Below are 13,713 nucleotides of genomic sequence, written 5' to 3' on the forward strand. Positions count from 1 at the left end.
GCAGGAGAAAACTTTTTCTACCTGCTTTCCGGGCTGAGATGGGGAACCGCTGAATTTTGGACTCGGCTGTGACAAAATGTTCCAAACACACCCCATGCACAACTCCACCGGGGAAGGTGCCAGACAAGAGTTCTGTTGGTAGTTTTTACATTGCTTTGGTAGGCAGCTGAAAGGCACCACAAAACTTGTTCTTCCTGCTTTCTGGGCTGAGATGGGGAACCGCTGAATTTTGGACTCGGCCGGTGACTAAATATTCCAAACACACCCCATGCACAACTCCAATAGGGAAAGTGCCAGAAAGGAGTTCTGGTGATAGTTTTTACACTAACCTGGTAGGCACCTGAAAGACACCACAAAACTTGTTTGACCTGCTTTCTGGGCTGAGATGGGGAACCGCTGAATATTGGACTCGGCTGGTGACAAAATGTTCCAAACACACCCCAAGCACAACTCCATCGGGAAAGGTGCCAGGAACGAGTTCTCCTGGTAGTTTTGACATTGCTCCGGTACGCAGCTGAAAGGCACCACAAATGTTGTTCTACCTGCTTTCTGGGCTGAGATGGGGAACGGCTGAATTTTGGACTCGGCCGGTGACAATATGTTCCAAACACACCCCATGCACAACTCCACCGGGGAAGGTGCCAGACAAGAGTTCTCTTGGTAGTTTTTACATTGCTTTGGTAGGCAGCTGAAAGGCACCACAATAGTTGTTCTACCTGCTTTCTGGGCTGAGATGGGGAACTGCTGAATTTTGGAGTCGGCCGGTAGACAATATGTTCCAAACACACCCCATGCACAACTCCACTAGGGAAGGTGCCAGAAAGAAGTTTTCTTGATACTGTTTACATTGCTCTGGTAAACAGCTGAAAGGCAGGAGAAAACTTGTTCTACCTGCTTTCCGGGCTGAGATGGGGAACCGCTGAATTTTGGACTCGGCCGGTGACAAAATGTTCCAAACACACCCCATGCACAACTCCACCGGGGAAGGTGCCAGACAAGAGTTCTCTTCATTGTTTTTACATTGCTCCGGTAGGCAGCTGAAAGTGGGCACCACAAATGTTGTTCTACCTGCTTTCTGGGCTGAGATGGGGAACGGCTGAATTTTGGACTCGGCCGGTGACAATATGTTCCAAACACACCCCATGCACAACTCCACCGGGGAAGGTGCCAGACAAGAGTTCTCTTGGTAGTTTTTACATTGCTCCGGTAGGCAGCTGAAAGGCACCACAAAAGTTGTTCTTCCTGCTTTCTGGGCTGAGATGGGGAACCGCTGAATTTTGGAGTCGGCCGGTGACAAAATGTTCCAAACACACCCCATGCACAACTCCACCGGGGAAGGTGCCAGACAAGAGTTCTGTTGGTAGTTTTTACATTGCTTTGGTAGGCAGCTGAAAGGCACCACAAAAGTTGTTCTTCCTGCTTTCTGGGCTGAGATGGGGAACCGCTGAATTTTGGAGTCGGCCGGTGACAAAGTGTTCCAAACACACCCCATGCACAACTCCACCGGGGAAGGTGCCAGACAAGAGTTCTGTTGGTCCTTTTTACAGTGCTCTGGTAGGCAGCTGAAAGGCACCGCAAAAGTTGTTCTTCCTGCTTTCTGGGCTGAGATGGGGAACTGCTGAATTTTGGACTCGCCTGGTGACAAATTTTCCAAAAACACCCTATGCACAACTCCACCGGGGAAGGTGCCAGACAAGAGTTCTGTTGGTAGTTTTTACAATGCTCCGGTAGGCAGCTGAAAGGCACCACAAAACTTGTCCTACCTGCTTTCTGGGCTGAGATGGGGAACGGCTGAATTTTGGACTCGGCCGGTGACAATATGTTCCAAACACACCCCATGCACAACTCCACCGGGGAAGGTGCCAGACAAGAGTTCTCTTGGTAGTTTTTACATTGCTCCGGTAGGCAGCTGAAAGGCACCACAAAAGTTGTTCTTCCTGCTTTCTGGGCTGAGATGGGGAACCGCTGAATTTTGGACTCGGCCGGTGACAAAATGTTCCAAACACACCCCATGCACAACTCCACCGGGGAAGGTGCCAGACAAGAGTTCTGTTGGTAGTTTTTACATTGCTTTGGTAGGCAGCTGAAAGGCACCACAAAAGTTGTTCTTCCTGCTTTCTGGGCTGAGATGGGGAACCGCTGAATTTTGGAGTCGGCCGGTGACAAAGTGTTCCAAACACACCCCATGCACAACTCCACCGGGGAAGGTGCCAGACAAGAGTTCTGTTGGTCCTTTTTACAGTGCTCTGGTAGGCAGCTGAAAGGCACCGCAAAAGTTGTTCTTCCTGCTTTCTGGGCTGAGATGGGGAACTGCTGAATTTTGGACTCGCCTGGTGACAAATTTTCCAAAAACACCCTATGCACAACTCCACCGGGGAAGGTGCCAGACAAGAGTTCTGTTGGTAGTTTTTACAATGCTCCGGTAGGCAGCTGAAAGGCACCACAAAACTTGTCCTACCTGCTTTCTGGGCTGTGATGGGGAACCTCTGAATTTTGGAGTCGGCCGGTGACAAAATGTTCCAAACACACCCCATGCACAACTCCACCGGGGAAGGTGCCAGACAAGAGTTCTCTTGGTAGTTTTTACATTGCTCCGGTAGGCAGCTGAAAGGCACCACAATAGTTGTTCTACCTGCTTTCTGGGCTGAGATGGGGAACCGCTGAATTTTGGAGTCGGCCGGTGACAAAATGTTCCAAACACACCCCATGCACAACTCCACCGGGGAAGGTGCCAGACAAGAGTTCTCTTGGTAGTTTTTACATTGCTCCGGTAGGCAGCTGAAAGGCACCACAAAAGTTGTTCTTCCTGCTTTCTGGGCTGAGATGGGGAACCGCTGAATTTTGGACTCGGCCGGTGACAAAATGTGCCAAACACACCCCATGCACAACTCCACCGGGGAAGGTGCCAGAAAGGAGTTCTGTTGGTAGTTTTTACACTACCTTGGTAGGCAGCTGAAAAGCACAAAAAAAGTTGTTCTACCTGCTTTCTGGGCTGAGATGGGGAACCGCTGAATTTTGGAGTCGGCCGGTGACAATATGTTCCAAACACACCCCATGCACAACTCCACCGGGGAAGGTGCCAGACAAGAGTTCTCTTCATAGTTTTTACATTGCTCCGGTAGGCAGCTGAAAGGCACCACAAATGTTGTTCTTCCTGCTTTCTGGGCTGAGATGGGGTACTGCTGAATTTTGGACTCGGCTGGTGACAAAATATTCCAAACACACCCCATGCACAACTCCACCGGGGAAGGTGCCAGAAAAGAGTTCTCTTGGTAGTTTTTACATTGCTTTGGTAGGCAGCTGAAAGGCACCACAAAAGTTGTTCTTCCTGCTTTCTGGGCTGAGATGGGGAATCCCTGAATTTTGGACTCGGATGGTGACAAATTTTCCAAAAACACCCCATGCACAACTCCACCGGGGAAGGTGCCAGAAAAGAGTTCTGTTGGTAGTTTTTACACTACTTTGGTAGGCAGCTGAAAAGCACAAAAAAAGTTGTTCTACCTGCTTTCTGGGCTGAGATGGGGAACGGCTGAATTTTGGACTCGGCCGGTGACAATATGTTCCAAACACACCCCATGCACAACTCCACCGGGGAAGGTGCCAGACAAGAGTTCTCTTCATAGTTTTTACATTGCTCCGGTAGGCAGCTGAAAGGCACCACAAATGTTGTTCTTCCTGCTTTCTGGGCTGAGATGGGGTACTGCTGAATTTTGGACTCGGCTGGTGACAAAATATTCCAAACACACCCCATGCACAACTCCACCGGGGAAGGTGCCAGAAAAGAGTTCTCTTGGTAGTTTTTACATTGCTTTGGTAGGCAGCTGAAAGGCACCACAAAAGTTGTTCTTCCTGCTTTCTGGGCTGAGATGGGGAATCCCTGAATTTTGGACTCGGATGGTGACAAATTTTCCAAAAACACCCCATGCACAACTCCACCGGGGAAGGTGCCAGAAAAGAGTTCTGTTGGTAGTTTTTACACTACTTTGGTAGGCAGCTGAAAAGCACAAAAAAAGTTGTTCTACCTGCTTTCTGGGCTGAGATGGGGAACGGCTGAATTTTGGAGTCGGCCGGTGACAAAATGTTCCAAACACACCCCATGCACAACTCCACCGGGGAAGGAGCCAGACAAGAGTTTTCTTCATTGTTTTACATTGCTCCGGTAGGCAGCTGAAAGGCACCACAAATGTTGTGCTACCTGCTTTCTGGGCTGAGATGGGGAACGGCTGAATTTTGGAGTCGGCTGGTGACAATATGTTCCAAACACACCCCATGCACAACTCCACCGGGGAAGGTGCCAGACAAGAGTTCTGTTGGTAGTTTTTACATTGCTCCGGTAGGCAGCTGAAAGGCACCACAAAAGTTGTTCTACCTGCTTTCTGGGCTGAGATGGGGAACTGCTGAATTTTGGAGTCGGCTGGTGACAAAATGTTCCAAACACACCCCATGCACAACTGCACCGGGGAAGGTGCCAGACAAGAGTTCTGTTGGTAGTTTTTACATTACTTTGGTAGGCAGCTGAAAGGCACCACAAAAGTTGTTCTTCCTGCTTTCTGGGCTGAGATGGGGAATCCCTGAATTTTGGACTCGGATGGTGACAAAGTGTTCCAAACACACCCCATGCACAACTCCACCGGGGAAGGTGCCAGACAAGAGTTCTCTTGGTAGTTTTTACATTGCTCCTGTAGGCAGCTGAAAGGCACCACAAATGTTGTTCTTCCTGCTTTCTGGGCTGAGATGGGTAACCGCTGAATTTTGGAGTCGGCCGGTGACAAAGTGTTCCAAACACACCCCATGCACAACTCCACCGGGGAAGGTGCCAGACAAGAGTTCTGTTGGTAGTTTTTACATTGCTCCTGTAGGCAGCTGAAAGGCACCACAAATGTTGTTCTTCCTGCTTTCTGGGCTGAGATGGGGAACCTCTGAATTTTGGACTCGGCCGGTGACAAAATGTGCCAAACACACCCCATGCACAACTCCACCGGGGAAGGTGTCAGAAAGGAGTTCTGTTGGTAGTTTTTAAACTACCTTGGTAGGCAGCTGAAAAGCACAAAAAAAGTTGTTCTACCTGCTTTCTGGGCTGAGATGGGGAACGGCTGAATTTTGGAGTCGGCCGGTGAGAAAATGTTCCAAACACACCCCATGCACAACTCCACCGGGGAAGGTGCCAGAAAGGAGTTCTTTTGGTAGTTTTTATACTACCTTGGTAGGCAGCTGAAAGGCACAAAAAAAGTTGTTCTACCTGCTTTCTGGGCTGAGATGGGGAGTCGCTGAATTTTGGAGTCGGCCGGTGACAAAATGTGCCAAACACACCCCATGCACAACTCCACCGGGGAAGGTGTCAGAAAGGAGTTCTGTTGGTAGTTTTTACATTGCTTTGGTAGGCAGCTGAAAGGCACCACAAAAGTTGTTCTACCTGCTTTCTGGGCTGAGATGGGGAACTGCTGAATTTTGGAGTCGGCCGGTGACAATATGTTCCAAACACACCCCATGCACAACTCCACCGGGGAAGGTGCCAGACAAGAGTTCTCTTGGTAGTTTTTATATTGCTCCGGTAGGCAGCTGAAAGGCACCACAAAACTTGTCCTACCTGCTTTCTGGCCTGTGATGGGGAACCTCTGAATTTTGGAGTCGGCCGGTGACAAAATGTTCCAAACACACCCCATGCACAACTCCACCGGGGAAGGTGCCAGACAAGAGTTCTTTTGGTAGTTTTTATACTACCTTGGTAGGCAGCTGAAAGGCACAAAAAAAGTTGTTCTACCTGCTTTCTGGGCTGAGATGGGGAACCGCTGAATTTTGGACTCGGCCGGTGACAAAATGTTCCAAACACACCCCATGCACAACTCCACCGGGGAAGGTGTCAGAAAGGAGTTCTGTTGGTAGTTTTTACATTGCTTTGGTAGGCAGCTGAAAGGCACCACAAAAGTTGTTCTACCTGCTTTCTGGGCTGAGATGGGGAACTGCTGAATTTTGGACTCGGCCGGTGACAAAATGTTCCAAACACACCCCATGCACAACTCCACCGGGGAAGGTGCCAGAAACGAGTTCTCTTGGTAGTTTTTACATTGCTTTGGTAGGCAGCTGAAAGGCACCACAAAACTTGTCCTACCTGCTTTCTGGGCTGTGATGGGGAACCTCTGAATTTTGGACTCGGCCGGTGACAAAATGTTCCAAACACACCCCATGCACAACTCCACCGGGGAAGGTGCCAGACAAGAGTTCTCTTGGTAGTTTTTACATTGCTCCGGTAGGCAGCTGAAAGGCACCACAAAAGTTGTTCTTCCTGCTTTCTGGGCTGAGATGGGGAACCGCTGAATTTTGGACTCGGCCGGTGACAAAATGTTCCAAACACACCCCATGCACAACTCCACCGGGGAAGGTGCCAGACAAGAGTTCTTTTGGTAGTTTTTACAATGCTCCGGTAGACAGCTGAAAGGCACCACAAATGTTGTTCTTCCTGCTTTCTGGGCTGAGATGGGGAACCGCTGAATTTTGGACTCGGCCGGTGACAAAATGTGCCAAACACACCCCATGCACAACTCCACCGGGGAAGGTGCCAGAAAGGAGTTCTGTTGGTAGTTTTTACATTGCTTTGGTAGGCAGCTGAAAGGCACCACAAAAGTTGTTCTTCCTGCTTTCTGGGCTGAGATGGGGAACTGCTGAATTTTGGACTCGGCCGGTGACAAAATGTTCCAAACACACCCCATGCACAACTCCACCGGGGAAGGTGCCAGACAAGAGTTCTGTTGGTAGTTTTTACATTGCTCCGGTAGGCAGCTGAAAGGCACCATAAAAGTTGTCCTACCTGCTTTCTGGGCTGTGATGGGGAACCTCTGAATTTTGGAGTCAGCCGGTGACAAAATGTTCCAAACACACCCCATGCACAACTCCACCGGGGAAGGTGCCAGACAAGAGTTCTTTTGGTAGTTTTTACACTACCTTGGTAGGCAGCTGAAAGGCACCACAAATGTTGTTCTTCCTGCTTTCTGGGCTGAGATGGGGAACAGCTGAATTTTGGAGTCGGCCGGTAGACAATATGTTCCAAACACACCCCATGCACAACTCCACCGGGGAAGGTGTCAGAAAGGAGTTCTTTTGGTAGTTTTTACACTACCTTGGTAGGCAGCTGAAAGGCACCACAAAAGTTGTTCTTCCTGCTTTCTGGGCTGAGATGGGGAACCGCTGAATTTTGGACTCGGCCGGTGACAAAATGTTCCAAACACACCCCATGCACAACTCCACCGGGGAAGGTGTCAGAAAGGAGTTCTTTTGGTAGTTTTTACACTACCTTGGTAGGCAGCTGAAAAGCACCAAAAAAGTTGTTCTACCTGCTTTCTGGGCTGAGATGGGGAACCGCTGAATTTTGGACTCGGCCGGTGACAAAATGTTCCAAACACACCCCATGCACAACTCCACCGGGGAAGGTGCCAGAAAGGAGTTCTTTTGGTAGTTTTTATACTACCTTGGTAGGCAGCTGAAAGGCACCACAAAAGTTGTTCTACCTGCTTTCTGGGCTGAGATGGGGAACCTCTGAATTTTGGACTCGGCCGGTGACAATATGTTCCAAACACACCCCATGCACAACTCCACCGGGGAAGGTGCCAGACAAGAGTTCTGTTGGTAGTTTTTACATTGCTTTGGTAGGCAGCTGAAAGGCACCACAAAAGTTGTTCTTCCTGCTTTCTGGGCTGAGATGGGGAACCGCTGAATTTTGGAGTCGGCCGGTGACAAAATGTTCCAAACACACCCCATGCACAACTCCACCGGGGAAGGTGCCAGACAAGAGTTCTGTTGGTCCTTTTTACAGTGCTCTGGTAGGCAGCTGAAAGGCACCGCAAAAGTTGTTCTTCCTGCTTTCTGGGCTGAGATGGGGAACTGCTGAATTTTGGACTCGGCCGGTGACAAAATGTTCCAAACACACCCCATGCACAACTCCACCGGGGAAGGTGCCAGACAAGAGTTCTGTTGGTAGTTTTTACATTGCTTTGGTAGGCAGCTGAAAGGCACCACAAAAGTTGTTCTTCCTGCTTTCTGGGCTGAGATGGGGAACCGCTGAATTTTGGAGTCGGCCGGTGACAAAGTGTTCCAAACACACCCCATGCACAACTCCACCGGGGAAGGTGCCAGACAAGAGTTCTGTTGGTCCTTTTTACAGTGCTCTGGTAGGCAGCTGAAAGGCACCGCAAAAGTTGTTCTTCCTGCTTTCTGGGCTGAGATGGGGAACTGCTGAATTTTGGACTCGCCTGGTGACAAATTTTCCAAAAACACCCTATGCACAACTCCACCGGGGAAGGTGCCAGACAAGAGTTCTGTTGGTAGTTTTCACAATGCTCCGGTAGACAGCTGAAAGGCACCACAAAACTTGTCCTACCTGCTTTCTGGGCTGTGATGGGGAACCGCTGAATTTTGGAGTCGGCCGGTGACAAAATGTTCCAAACACACCCCATGCACAACTCCACCGGGGAAGGTGCCAGACAAGAGTTCTCTTCATTGTTTTTACATTGCTCCGGTAGGCAGCTGAAAGGCACCACAAATGTTGTTCTACCTGCTTTCTGGGCTGAGATGGGGAACGGCTGAATTTTGGAGTCGGCTGGTGACAATATGTTCCAAACACACCCCATGCACAACTCCACCGGGGAAGGTGCCAGACAAGAGTTCTCTTGGTAGTTTTTACATTGCTTTGGTAGGCAGCTGAAAGGCACCACAAAAGTTGTTCTTCCTGCTTTCTGGGCTGAGATGGGGAACCGCTGAATTTTGGAGTCGGCCGGTGACAAAATGTTCCAAACACACCCCATGCACAACTCCACCGGGGAAGGTGCCAGACAAGAGTTCTGTTGGTCCTTTTTACAGTGCTCTGGTAGGCAGCTGAAAGGCACCGCAAAAGTTGTTCTTCCTGCTTTCTGGGCTGAGATGGGGAACTGCTGAATTTTGGACTCGGCCGGTGACAAAATGTTCCAAACACACCCCATGCACAACTCCACCGGGGAAGGTGCCAGACAAGAGTTCTGTTGGTAGTTTTTACATGGCTTTGGTAGGCAGCTGAAAGGCACCACAAAAGTTGTTCTTCCTGCTTTCTGGGCTGAGATGGGGAACCGCTGAATTTTGGAGTCGGCCGGTGACAAAGTGTTCCAAACACACCCCATGCACAACTCCACCGGGGAAGGTGCCAGACAAGAGTTCTTTTGGTAGTTTTTACAATGCTCCGGTAGACAGCTGAAAGGCACCACAAATGTTGTTCTTCCTGCTTTCTGGGCTGAGATGGGGAACCGCTGAATTTTGGACTCGGCCGGTGACAAAATGTGCCAAACACACCCCATGCACAACTCCACCGGGGAAGGTGCCAGAAAGGAGTTCTGTTGGTAGTTTTTACATTGCTTTGGTAGGCAGCTGAAAGGCACCACAAAAGTTGTTCTTCCTGCTTTCTGGGCTGAGATGGGGAACTGCTGAATTTTGGACTCGGCCGGTGACAAAATGTTCCAAACACACCCCATGCACAACTCCACCGGGGAAGGTGCCAGACAAGAGTTCTGTTGGTAGTTTTTACATTGCTCCGGTAGGCAGCTGAAAGGCACCATAAAAGTTGTCCTACCTGCTTTCTGGGCTGTGATGGGGAACCTCTGAATTTTGGAGTCAGCCGGTGACAAAATGTTCCAAACACACCCCATGCACAACTCCACCGGGGAAGGTGCCAGACAAGAGTTCTTTTGGTAGTTTTTACACTACCTTGGTAGGCAGCTGAAAGGCACCACAAATGTTGTTCTTCCTGCTTTCTGGGCTGTGATGGGGAACAGCTGAATTTTGGAGTCGGCCGGTAGACAATATGTTCCAAACACACCCCATGCACAACTCCACCGGGGAAGGTGTCAGAAAGGAGTTCTTTTGGTAGTTTTTACACTACCTTGGTAGGCAGCTGAAAGGCACCACAAAAGTTGTTCTTCCTGCTTTCTGGGCTGAGATGGGGAACCGCTGAATTTTGGACTCGGCCGGTGACAAAATGTTCCAAACACACCCCATGCACAACTCCACCGGGGAAGGTGTCAGAAAGGAGTTCTTTTGGTAGTTTTTACACTACCTTGGTAGGCAGCTGAAAAGCACCAAAAAAGTTGTTCTACCTGCTTTCTGGGCTGAGATGGGGAACCGCTGAATTTTGGACTCGGCCGGTGACAAAATGTTCCAAACACACCCCATGCACAACTCCACCGGGGAAGGTGCCAGAAAGGAGTTCTTTTGGTAGTTTTTATACTACCTTGGTAGGCAGCTGAAAGGCACCACAAAAGTTGTTCTACCTGCTTTCTGGGCTGAGATGGGGAACCGCTGAATTTTGGACTCGGCCGGTGACAATATGTTCCAAACACACCCCATGCACAACTCCACCGGGGAAGGTGCCAGACAAGAGTTCTCTTGGTAGTTTTTACATTGCTTTGGTAGGCAGCTGAAAGGCACCACAAAAGTTGTTCTTCCTGCTTTCTGGGCTGAGATGGGGAACCGCTGAATTTTGGAGTCGGCCGGTGACAAAATGTTCCAAACACACCCCATGCACAACTCCACCGGGGAAGGTGCCAGACAAGAGTTCTGTTGGTCCTTTTTACAGTGCTCTGGTAGGCAGCTGAAAGGCACCGCAAAAGTTGTTCTTCCTGCTTTCTGGGCTGAGATGGGGAACTGCTGAATTTTGGACTCGGCCGGTGACAAAATGTTCCAAACACACCCCATGCACAACTCCACCGGGGAAGGTGCCAGACAAGAGTTCTGTTGGTAGTTTTTACATTGCTTTGGTAGGCAGCTGAAAGGCACCACAAAAGTTGTTCTTCCTGCTTTCTGGGCTGAGATGGGGAACCGCTGAATTTTGGAGTCGGCCGGTGAAAAAGTGTTCCAAACACACCCCATGCACAACTCCACCGGGGAAGGTGCCAGACAAGAGTTCTGTTGGTCCTTTTTACAGTGCTCTGGTAGGCAGCTGAAAGGCACCGCAAAAGTTGTTCTTCCTGCTTTCTGGGCTGAGATGGGGAACTGCTGAATTTTGGACTCGCCTGGTGACAAATTTTCCAAAAACACCCTATGCACAACTCCACCGGGGAAGGTGCCAGACAAGAGTTCTGTTGGTAGTTTTCACAATGCTCCGGTAGACAGCTGAAAGGCACCACAAAACTTGTCCTACCTGCTTTCTGGGCTGTGATGGGGAACCTCTGAATTTTGGAGTCGGCCGGTGACAAAATGTTCCAAACACACCCCATGCACAACTCCACCGGGGAAGGTGCCAGACAAGAGTTCTCTTGGTAGTTTTTACATTGCTCCGGTAGGCAGCTGAAAGGCACCACAATAGTTGTTCTACCTGCTTTCTGGGCTGAGATGGGGAACTGCTGAATTTTGGAGTCGGCCGGTGACAAAATGTTCCAAACACACCCCATGCACAACTCCACCGGGGAAGGTGCCAGACAAGAGTTCTCTTGGTAGTTTTTACATTGCTCCGGTAGGCAGCTGAAAGGCACCACAAAAGTTGTTCTACCTGCTTTCTGGGCTGAGATGGGGAACCGCTGAATTTTGGAGTCGGCCGGTGACAATATGTTCCAAACACACCCCATGCACAACTCCACCGGGGAAGGTGCCAGACAAGAGTTCTCTTCATAGTTTTTACATTGCTCCGGTAGGCAGCTGAAAGGCACCACAAATGTTGTTCTTCCTGCTTTCTGGGCTGAGATGGGGTACTGCTGAATTTTGGACTCGGCTGGTGACAAAATATTCCAAACACACCCCATGCACAACTCCACCGGGGAAGGTGCCAGAAAAGAGTTCTCTTGGTAGTTTTTACATTGCTTTGGTAGGCAGCTGAAAGGCACCACAAAAGTTGTTCTTCCTGCTTTCTGGGCTGAGATGGGGAACCTCTGAATTTTGGAGTCGGCCGGTGACAAAATGTGCCAAACACACCCCATGCACAACTCCACCGGGGAAGGTGCCAGAAAAGAGTTCTGTTGGTAGTTTTTACACTACCTTGGTAGGCAGCTGAAAAGCACAAAAAAAGTTGTTCTACCTGCTTTCTGGGCTGATATGGGGAACGGCTGAATTTTGGACTCGGCCGGTGACAATATGTTCCAAACACACCCCATGCACAACTCCACCGGGGAAGGTGCCAGACAAGAGTTCTCTTGGTAGTTTTTACATTGCTCCGGTAGGCAGCTGAAAGGCACCACAAAAGTTGTTCTACCTGCTTTCTGGGCTGTGATGGGGAACCTCTGAATTTTGGAGTCGGCCGGTGACAAAATGTTCCAAACACACCCCATGCACAACTCCACCGGGGAAGGAGCCAGACAAGAGTTTTCTTCATTGTTTTTACATTGCTCCGGTAGGCAGCTGAAAGGCACCACAAAAGTTGTTCTACCTGCTTTCTGGGCTGAGATGGGGAACTGCTGAATTTTGGAGTCGGCTGGTGACAAAATGTTCCAAACACACCCCATGCACAACTGCACCGGGGAAGGTGCCAGACAAGAGTTCTGTTGGTAGTTTTTACATTACTTTGGTAGGCAGCTGAAAGGCACCACAAAAGTTGTTCTTCCTGCTTTCTGGGCTGAGATGGGGAATCCCTGAATTTTGGACTCGGATGGTGACAAAGTGTTCCAAACACACCCCATGCACAACTCCACCGGGGAAGGTGCCAGACAAGAGTTCTCTTGGTAGTTTTTACATTGCTCCTGTAGGCAGCTGAAAGGCACCACAAATGTTGTTCTTCCTGCTTTCTGGGCTGAGATGGGGAACCGCTGAATTTTGGAGTCGGCCGGTGACAAAGTGTTCCAAACACACCCCATGCACAACTCCACCGGGGAAGGTGCCAGACAAGAGTTCTGTTGGTAGTTTTTACATTGCTCCTGTAGGCAGCTGAAAGGCACCACAAATGTTGTTCTTCCTGCTTTCTGGGCTGAGATGGGGAACGGCTGAATTTTGGAGTCGGCTGGTGACAATATGTTCCAAACACACCCCATGCACAACTCCACCGGGGAAGGTGCCAGACAAGAGTTCTGTTGGTAGTTTTTACATTGCTTTGGTAGGCAGCTGAAAGGCACCACAAAAGTTGTTCTTCCTGCTTTCTGGGCTGAGATGGGGAACCGCTGAATTTTGGAGTCGGCCGGTGACAAAGTGTTCCAAACACACCCCATGCACAACTCCACCGGGGAAGGTGCCAGACAAGAGTTCTGTTGGTAGTTTGTACATTGCTCCTGTAGGCAGCTGAAAGGCACCACAAATGTTGTTCTTCCTGCTTTCTGGGCTGAGATGGGGAACCTCTGAATTTTGGACTCGGCCGGTGACAAAATGTGCCAAACACACCCCATGCACAACTCCACCGGGGAAGGTGTCAGAAAGGAGTTCTGTTGGTAGTTTTTACACTACCTTGGTAGGCAGCTGAAAAGCACAAAAAAAGTTGTTCTACCTGCTTTCTGGGCTGAGATGGGGAACCGCTGAATTTTGGAGTCGGCCGGTGACAAAATGTTCCAAACACACCCCATGCACAACTCCACCGGGGAAGGTGCCAGACAAGAGTTCTCTTCATTGTTTTTACATTGCTCCGGTAGGCAGCTGAAAGGCACCACAAATGTTGTTCTACCTGCTTTCTGGGCTGAGATGGGGAACGGCTGAATTTTGGACTCGGCCGGTGACAATATGTTCCAAACACACCCCATGCACAACTCCACCGGGGAAGGTGCCAGACAAGAGTTCTCTTGGTAG

This window comes from Falco peregrinus, chromosome 6 (assembly GCF_023634155.1).
Source record: "Falco peregrinus isolate bFalPer1 chromosome 6, bFalPer1.pri, whole genome shotgun sequence".
Classification (NCBI taxonomy): domain Eukaryota; kingdom Metazoa; phylum Chordata; class Aves; order Falconiformes; family Falconidae; genus Falco; species Falco peregrinus.